Raw genomic sequence first — 10,558 nt, 5'->3', positions numbered from 1 at the left:
AAACTTAAGGACTAATACTCGTATGCTTGTGAAAGAAAACAATTTTTTGCAAAAAAGTTCCAATTGGCAGATACGATAACACAACTTTGCACTTAAACTACATTTTTTACACATGCAATAACTTTTCAACAATCGCCATAACATTTAAATATTAGTGTTCATGAATTGTTGTCATTGAACCATTTTAATTAAGTCTGCAATTAGTCACCCCACCAAATGTGATAGTTATCATCCAACCCAAGAAGTGTTGCATTTTGTTTAAATCATATGTCGCAGGTTAGCAAAAGGGGACACATTAGTTCGCACTTAAATCTAGAATCATTTCTGACACCAGCACCTACTCAAATGGGTTCAAGTCAAACCAACCCACCTCATCCACCAATACAACATCATACTTCACAGAACTTAAGGCCAACAACTTCCACGTGGTTGAGGGAAAATAATCTTTTATCACTGAAGTACAACTTTGCACTTATGATAACTATGGTATACACTTAGTCTGAGAGTTGCTCATTTGCAAAAAATTAACAACAATGTGAAAAACTTATCATTACAGTTATTGTAACATCCCGGCCGGATATTGCTAATTTAAATAAAATAAAGTAAAATAATATTAAATATGTCACTATTATTCAAAGTTCTTTCCCAAAACGCGGAAAAATTAAAACCTTGCTAAAATGTCTCAAAATTCAAAACCATAAAGTAAACTCCATGTTTACATAGTTCAAAAATGATCAACTAAATGTTTACAAAATAGTCAAATATAGTCTATAAAACTTTCCAAGCTAACCCTTCTCTGGCTTTAAGTGTCACCACCTGATATCGTTGTCGTTAAGCGATCAAATTACCACTACTTAACTTTAGCAACTTCAGTATTGCCAAATTAGTAGTGAACAAAATAATAATAATAATAATAATAATAGTAAAATAAAATAAAAATAAAAATAATAATAGTAATAGTAATAACAATAAAATAAAAAATAATAATATAAATAACAATAATAATAATTATAATACTAATGATAATAATAGTAAAAATAATAATAATAATAATAATAATAATAAATAATAATAATATTAAAATATAATAAAATTATTAATAATAATAAGAATAATTATAATGATAATAGTAATAATAATAATATTAAAATAAATTAATAATATTATTATTATTAAGGAAAATAATAATAATAATAATAATAATAGTAATAGAAATAATAATAATGATAAGAATAATAATAACAATAATAGTAGTAAACTAAAATAATAATAATAATAATAATAATAATAATAAATGTGTTGTGTTTAGAAGAGGAACTCTAAACATGCACCCTAAAAGTCGAATGCAACTAAAGCCAATTAATTAAATACCAACCTAAATTAATAAAATTACCTCTACAATCCCCATTTATAAATCCTTTTTTATAACTATTCCCTTTCCTTCTTATATAATATATTAAAAATTATTAATTATACCACATCATATATAAAAAAAAAAAACACTACCAAAGAAAATTACTAATTATTCTAAAACCTTAACTGCAGCATACCAAAAGTTTAGTCACTATCAAAGCTTAATACCCAAAAGCTACAAGTCATATATAATATCAAATACAACAAAAAAAAAAGAAAGAAAGCCAACCCCACTTCTAATATTCTTTAAATATATATATATATATATATATGTATATATTAAAAAAAACTATTTAGTGTAATCGATGCTATGCACCAAAGCAGATAATTTGTTTCCCTTTTTTTTCTTTAATACTATATAAATTACTATATGAGGAATGTCGTAAAATATCCTCCTAAAATATTATAACATACCATAATATCACATTTATCTACTTTTTCATATAATTAAAAAAAATGAAAGCTCTAGAATGCAACCCCAAGTCACGCTACTGTAAAATAAAAACATAAACCCTAACCTTTCCTTTGCATCATTCACCCACAAATCAAGAAAAACCTCAATGCATTCATGCTATATTAGATTTCGTATCACTAAAATTCACCAATCACATACTTAACATTCAAATGAAAATTTGATGATACTATATCACCATTATAATCAAAATTTCTAAAATATAAAACAAATGCATCACATATTATTTTTTTATTGTAAACAATAATTCAATCAAACAAAACTTGAAATCTTCTTTCATAGGAAGAGATTAAACTAGTCAGCTCCCCTTACTGGAATTCTCGCTCCAATTGCACTCCTAACGTTCCTTTTTGCCCAGAATTGATCTACCTTTAGCTTCTCCCACTTGATACTCTTTATAACCTTTTCACTCTCTCATTGGCTCCATTTTTAGTGCTTTAACATTCTCCATCAGCGGTTGTACCAAAAACCCCTCAAATTCACATTTGTAGTGCCCTTAAAATAATTTATTAAGATTAAAATACAAAAATTTAAAACAAAAGGTTAATGGCCATCAAAGGCCATTAACATGGTGGTTTCTCAACCCTTCTAGCTTCTTTCTATGACGGCTAGGGTCTCTGTGGTAGTTAGGGTTTTCTAACCATTCTCCCTCATGCCAAAAAAAAGATTTGGCAAAAAGAACCTATCTCACATCCCCCAAAATTCGAACCCACAACCATATAATTTCAAAGTAAGTGAATAACCAATTCAACCAACTGGCATTTCATGATAATTCCTATACATCTAAGATTATATTATCACTCATCACGGTCCAGTATTTTATTAAAAATAGTAAATAATTAAATTAACACATAATTAGTATATACATGACTCAAACCCAAGTCCTCTTAACACAACTAAGTAATCTTAACCACTTGGGCTAGTACTATTTCCTATCTTCTCTCTCCACATTAATTATCTTAAGGATTCATGTCGTCGCATTTATTAAATAAATATTTATTTATTTTTCTCGGGTCTTACAGTTATTCCTTATGAATCCGTGTGAGTTAACCTTCTTAAGGGAGTCAATAATTCATTAACCCCACAAAACGGGATAGTTATCATCCAACCCAAGATGTGTTAAACCATTTTGTTCAAATCATATGCTGCAGGTTAGCAGAAGGGGACACATTAGTTCACACTTAAATCTAGAATCACTTCTGACACCAGCACCTACTCAAATGGGTTCAAGTCAAACCAATCCACCTCATCCACCAATACAACATCATAAATTCATAGAACTTAAGGCCAACAACTTCTACGTGTTTGAGGGAAAACAATATTTTGCATTGAAGTACAAGTTTGCACTTATGATAACTATGGTATGCACTTAGTCTGGGAGTTGCTCATTTGCAAAAAATTAACAACAATGTGGAAAACTTATCATTACAATTATTCCTTATGAATTCGTGTGAGTTAACCTTCTTAAGGGAGTCAATAATTTAATCACCCCACCAAACGACATACTTATCATCCAACCCAAGATGTGTTAAACAATTTGTTCAAATCATATGACGTAGGTTAGCAGAAGGGGACACCTTAGTTCGCACTTAAATCGAGAATTACTTCTGACACCACCACCTACGCAAATAGGTTCACGTCAAACCAACCCACCTCATCCACCAATAAAACATCATAAATTCACTAAACTTAAGGCCAACAACTTCTATGTGGGTGAGGGAAAACAATATTATGCACTCAAGTGCAGCTTCGCACTTATGATAACTATGCTTTGCACTTAATGTGGGAGTTTCTCATAAGCAAAAAATTAACAACAATGTTGAAAACTTATATTAAAGTTATTCCTTATGTATTCGTGTGAGTTAACCTTCTTAAGGGAGTCAATAACTTACTCACCCCACCAAACGACATACTTATCATCCAACCCAAGAAGTGTTAAACAATTTGTTGAAATCATATAATGCAGGTTAGCAGAAGGGGACACCTTAGTTCACACTTAAATCCAGAATAACTTAAATGCAGACTAATTGAGGTTTGTACTTACGAACCACCTATTACGCACATAAACTGGAACCTTTCAATAATCCAAATTAAATTTATGACAATAATGTGAAAAAGCAAACCAAAGTTTACCATTTATTCGGTCCTGGGTTTCAACAGATATTGCAAACATTTGTACAACAAAATAAATTTGTTAACTAAATTGCATGCCCTATACACTAACTAATTAACTTAAAGCTTATAAAACACCCTGTCATTTACAAAATCTGATATCCTAAACCTATCAATCTACTGTTGGGAAACCCAATGTGTTGTACTGAATGGCAAAAAGAACAACGTCGCGATGAATATTTTATGGATCCATAACCCAATCGCATATGTAGTCTTGCCTAAACTGTTGTAGCTCCGCCTGCAATCATAAATTAACAACTCATTACATTGAACTTAACTTTTCACATCAAGGCATGAATGAACAATTTTCCTCTTTGCACATTAAACTTACCCAGTATAAGTAGGCATACTTTAGCCATTGTACTTTTTGTTAGGTTCCCTATGCTTAAGATATTTGAGTACCATAATACCACAGTCGAATCTGAACATGAAAACCAAATTCAATAACATCAGGTATCACATAACTCATCATATATGACATGGCACAATACTTTCAAGTAAGAAACACAACAAATTACAAATTTAGTTGTTGTGGCAGCTCTTCAATGATTACTTTGAAAGTTGGTTTCTCTTTCGGTTTAGGAGACATCAGCATTGAAAACAACAGCTCCAAATTATGTGCCTTTAAACATACGAATTCAAGTAACATGTCATATTACTTAATAGGCAAAACAAATTATAAATCAATTCCGCATACTCAACAACATAACACTACTTACAATATGGTTGTCAATTTGTTTTCTCCTAGGACACTCAAGCACGAACAGTTTTTTTGATTCCCAATGAAAGTCATAGCACCATCAGTGGTTGTCATCAAGCACGGGTGCCATTAGTTGAAACAAGTAAATGAACTTAGAAGCACATAATTGATACACACAAGCTGAACATAGCCACAACAAAGAAAAATTAAAATAACAACACTAACATATTTTGTTGTCAAAACATCATGTATAGAAAGAAGTCGATTTGGAAAAAATTCATTGTAGTCCGGTAAAGACCAGACTCGTCTGTTAACCTTCCTTTTTGCACAATCACGGATCAATATATCCTACATAAAATATTAATAGAATTAAGTTTGGCAAACAAATTAAAATTATATATAAAAAAAGCATTACACATATCGTGTAAATTGGACTAAAAATTACTCTACTAATATTCCAGTTTGACATTTTTCCTTGTACATAAATGTCCCTGCTGCAAAGAGAATGTACTACATACACACACAACAACAAAAAAGTTAGCACCAACCTTACCATGTCAAATTAACTTAACTCACCAATCTTACCATATTGTCAATCCATTCATGCGGCGCAAAGTTTCTCATTTCAGAATTAGTCAGAATCCGGTCATTGATCTCGACAAATAAACATCTGTCATGTCAACAAGTTTATATTGAAGTCATTAAAATAACACAAACAATAACAAAACAAAATTTGATTCCCATTACCCTCTTAATTTGGAAGTTACAATTTGATACAAAAATAACTTCTCCACATAGGGAGCAGGTACTTGAGAAAGAGGAGTAATTGGTTCAGCAATATGACTTCTTGGTTGATGAAAAGGACTATTAGGATTCACGTAAGGCACAATTGCTAGGAGATTTGGGTTGTCATCACCTTCTTCAATCTCAATCACCTTCTCTTCCTTCAACATAGCATCTGCCACCTCATCAAGGGAATCGTGGGCTTGTTCATCACACATCTGCACAAATTTCAGACATGTTACAACCTTCCTACTAAAACTATTTATTATTAATTTAACACATTTGTCTATTAATTGTGTTGTCAACTTCTAGATCGCCTAGTTGCTGCGAAACAAAGGCCAGTGCCTCAACAATTGTCAAAGCATCCTCACTTAAACGTGAATCAAAACCATCATTGTGCTCTTCAGCAGTTTTCTCTTCTTCAACACATGGGCCAGCTTCAACAGTATTTTCAGCTTCCTCAATGCCAAAATTTCCTGCATCAAGACTTACATCATCTGCATCAGTCTTAGATGGAGATGCTACGCCAATGTCAGCAGATTCTAATTCGGATGCTACAACAACTTCAACACCTTCATCAATTTCATTTGTTGCATCACCCAATATCTCCTCACTGTCAATTGCTTTTGTTAGGACCTTTGCACCACTTGTGTTCTCAGCCTCAATATGGCCATATTCAGCTTTAACATGTGGAGCATCATCTCTACCACCACTCAACTCAATTGCATCAGAACTAGTAGGTTGCTCCTCATGAAATCCTTGTGCTGCAGCCCTGTTGTAAAAATCTCTCTTCATCCTCTCCAAATCTTCTTTCATTTCCAGCAGCAATTTGGAGTTTGCATTCAGCTTCTCCAGCAATTCACTTTTCTTTTTCTTCTTCACTAGAGGTGCTTCATTGGCAAAGATGGGAAGGTTACTCTCCTCGTCGGTCAATGTCCAATCCATTCGAACCTGCACGAACAAAGAGTTTGGATCCAAATGGGAAGTCACATTACACAGCAAACAAAAACAAAACAAACACTTTTTCATATCACATGTCATGGATTTGTAGTTCGAAAAACACAGGTTTGCAGTTAAATTCATTGAGCCTCATGATGTCAAATTCAAATTCAAGTAAATTCTGCAAATAATATTGCATGGCTTCGCAAATACGTACTATTGTACAAAAACATCATTGATCTTGTACATGCACTAATTATATAACACTAATGCAATGCCACATTATGGTAACTGCTACATTTCAAAATCATAAAAACAAACACAAAATTCCTTTTTTCCAACATCTAATGCCTTCGCACTTATACACTACATACTTAGCATTAAAAGTTCAAAAACAGAGCTACTCAGCAAATGAATACATATAGGTTGGCATATCTACACTTACAATTATATGCACAACTATAATGCAACTGGTTCACTTTAAAACACTTATTGATTCTTTCACCCCGCATTCTTACTAGCGACCATGACAAATATCTAGGAAAGGCAACTGTACCACTTATATCTCCCAAACCAAGCCTTTGATACGCTCACACCTTTATAAAATTTGCCATTATTAATACACCTCAAATAACAAACACATTAACTAAATCTTACAATTCAAAAAAATATGTACCTAAACAACGGCCACTGAGCCAGACACAAATATGGTGTGCTCATTTGACTTCTCTTTATAAACTGTCGATGATCTATTCAAAGAAGAAATCAGAAAACTGTGCACATAACTAGCCCATCGGTACTTCCTCATTGTGTCTAGGTTATCTAATAACCTAAAAGGTAGGTTTGTCAGGGTCCTAGACATCATAGGGAAAAACAAAACAGCAAAACATACAAGCCCATAAAGGCGACAAACATTTTGCACATTATCTACCTCACCAACGAAATCACGCATCCTATCAATGATGTCACTCACCTTTATTTCCCTTAAAGGAAATAGCAAACCAACTTCCCCACACAACTCACTATAAAAAACAACATCATTACCCCCACCACTTAAGCCCAAACATATGCTCACATCTAAACAATTTAACTTAACCAATTGTTGCCTAACTTGGATGAATTCCCTAGTAGGAACCCACCAACTCAAAACCTCTCTAAGCAACGCACAATTGATGTTCAACTCTTTCTTTATCCTTAGGCATGAAGAAAAAAGGGTCAATTCAAGTATCCCACGGTGACTACTGCTAAGTAAGGCATTTGCTTCAACAATGTATTTGGTTTGGCATCGGTGCTCAATGCGGACCTAAAAAAATATATTTCAACTTACAATTAACACAAACGTTAACAATGTAACAAATATACCAAATTTAATGCATATATACATTTATCATTTAAGTTACCTCTTTGTTATCACAAGCTTTCGCATCACTCCCAAATGCTTTCTTTGTGCTACCAGATGCCTTTCCTCTATTCACATCCTTTTTCTTTGTGCTAATAGATGCCTTTCCTCTGTTGACATCTTCCTTCAATTTCTCTGATGACGAATTTCTTTTGCGTTTCCCAACCATTTCACTTTAAAAAAAACCAACTCAGTAACACATAACAAACAACCAAAACAAAAACGCACTAACCAACGAAAATTAAACCCCCCAATAAGTAACCTCATTTCTTTCTTCCAGAACAATAACCAAATAACTCCAACATTCATATAAATCAACCCTCAACGAAATCAGAAATCCCCTTTCAGAAAAAAAATTTGAACTACATCACAACCCACCATGGCAACCAAAGATAGAAATGTGGAATGAATCATTTACTTACCGTGCAAAAAATTCTTCACAACAGAAACCAAATGCACCTCCTCCAATAGTCACACCAGTTACAACAGTAGTGCAAAAATTGCAGCTTTCGAACATAAATCACAACGCGAACAATATTCAGAACGAGATTTACCCACCCTAGCTTCAACGACTCCGTCAACCAACAACTCCTTCACCAAATAAATTGTGGCCAAGAATGGAATGAAAGGAATCAAAACAGAAAATGGGGTTTAAGCACTGGTGAAAGGAACGACCTTTAGTGAAAGAGAAAGAATTTCAGAGAAAGACAAAGAAGAACCGCCTATAATTGCAATGCCACTTGAGTTTTTCTACAACACAACGTAACCGTTGTACAATCTGACACCAAAAATAAAACCTCCATTCTTTCTCGTGCTCCATTCAAAAACGTGCTTATGTGGATTCTTTTTTTTTAAAAAAAAAATTAATCTCTCACTACCACGTCAGGTAGTGAGAGAAGTTGTCAAAAGTGGGATGTTAAAATGTCATTTCTCATTTATGAAATACTATTGATTTTTAATAGATTTTGTCGAAATATCTTTAAGGTAGAGTATGAGACACTTAATAGTCAAATTGTTATCTCTTGGTGAAAGAGCTCTAAGTTTCGAGGAAAAGCAAATAAGAGATTCACCTACAAAAGACTTTTTGACACTTATAGTAAGAGTTTAAAGATTTGTATTAGAGTGATAATGAATGACAGATACAAGTATGAGAGTTAAGTGTAAGTATATGAATTGAGTCTTTACTCCCCATGGTGAGACGTTGTATTTATAAGCTTCCTAGACCATGAATAAACAAATATATTCAACAAATTTTGTTACTTTAAGATAATAAAGTATTATATCTTGAAGTTATTATACAACCAATTATTATATCATAATATATTGGAGATAATAGAATCGACAATAAATTTTATATCATAAGTATTATCTATAATTATTTTGGAGATATTTCACAATATCTTGGAGGTATGTACAACCTCCCCCCTCCTTCGAAGCTCGAAAAGAGTTTTATCATTCTTCGAGTTTCAACATAAGTATTAATATAAGTATTAATGAGATGTGGGTAAATGTTAAAGTAGGTGTCTTGTTAAAAAAAATTTCAACAAAAAAGCCATTATAAGGAAAAAAAATTTGAACCAAGGGAGAAAAGTACATATCTCTTTATGATAATCAACTATCAAATTATCAAATGCGTAATTCATAGATGTGTGGCAATCCAAACATAGTAATTATGCGTTATAGGTAAACACTTAAGTAATTGTTGGACTTGTGTTTATCCAAGCTTAATGAATATGCATTATGGTTAAATGCCTTTTAAGTCATTATTGAATCATTTTCTCTCTGAGCTTATATGGCATTTTTAAACACTTTTAAGTAGTTCTCAAATATATTTCAATCCAAGTTATTATGGCATTTTTAAACTCGTCTAAGTACTTATCAAGTGTGTTTCAATTTGAAGTTGTGTAGCGCTTTTAAGTACTTATCAAATGTGTTTCAATATGAGATTGTATAGCATTTTTAGATACTTTTAAGTACTTATCAAATGTGTTTCAATATGAGGTTGTGTAGCACTTTTAGACACTTTTAAGTATTTAACATATGGGTTTCAATATGAGGTTGTGTAGTGCTTTTAGACGATTTTAAGTACTAATCAAATGTTTTCAATCTAAGTTTGTATAGTAATTTTATATGCTTCTAAGTACTTATCACATGTGTTTCAATATAAGGTTGTGTAACACTTTAAAATGCTTTTAAGTACTTATCAAATGTGTTTCAATCCGAGGTTGTGTAATGATTTTAGACGTTTTTAAGTACTTATCAGATGTGTTTCAATTTGATATTATGTAACGCTTCTAGATGCTTTTAAGTACATATAATATGTGTTTGAATTTGAGGTTCTGTAGAGCTTTTAGACGTTGTTTGTAACACCCTAATATTTTCACTTCCTAAAATGTATAATAAACACTAATTACATAATTAAAATAAAACATTATTCATGTTTTATAGGAAATCTCAATAAAAGAAATCACTATTTTACAACCATAAACTTTATTGAAAAGGAAAATATAAGACTATAAGATTGCCGCAATCATCTACTAATATTGATAACTCTCTCTAGTGTTCTACATCTTTGTCAACACATGTATGAGGTTTTGTAACACTTTTAAACGCTTATGGTATACATTTCAATTCGATGTTTCTAGTACTTTTATACTCTTTTAAATACTTCTTGGATGCT

This window comes from Vigna unguiculata, chromosome 6 (genome assembly GCF_004118075.2).
Source record: "Vigna unguiculata cultivar IT97K-499-35 chromosome 6, ASM411807v1, whole genome shotgun sequence".
Taxonomy (NCBI): Eukaryota; Viridiplantae; Streptophyta; class Magnoliopsida; order Fabales; family Fabaceae; genus Vigna; species Vigna unguiculata.
Note: the sequence above shows the minus strand (reverse complement) of the source record.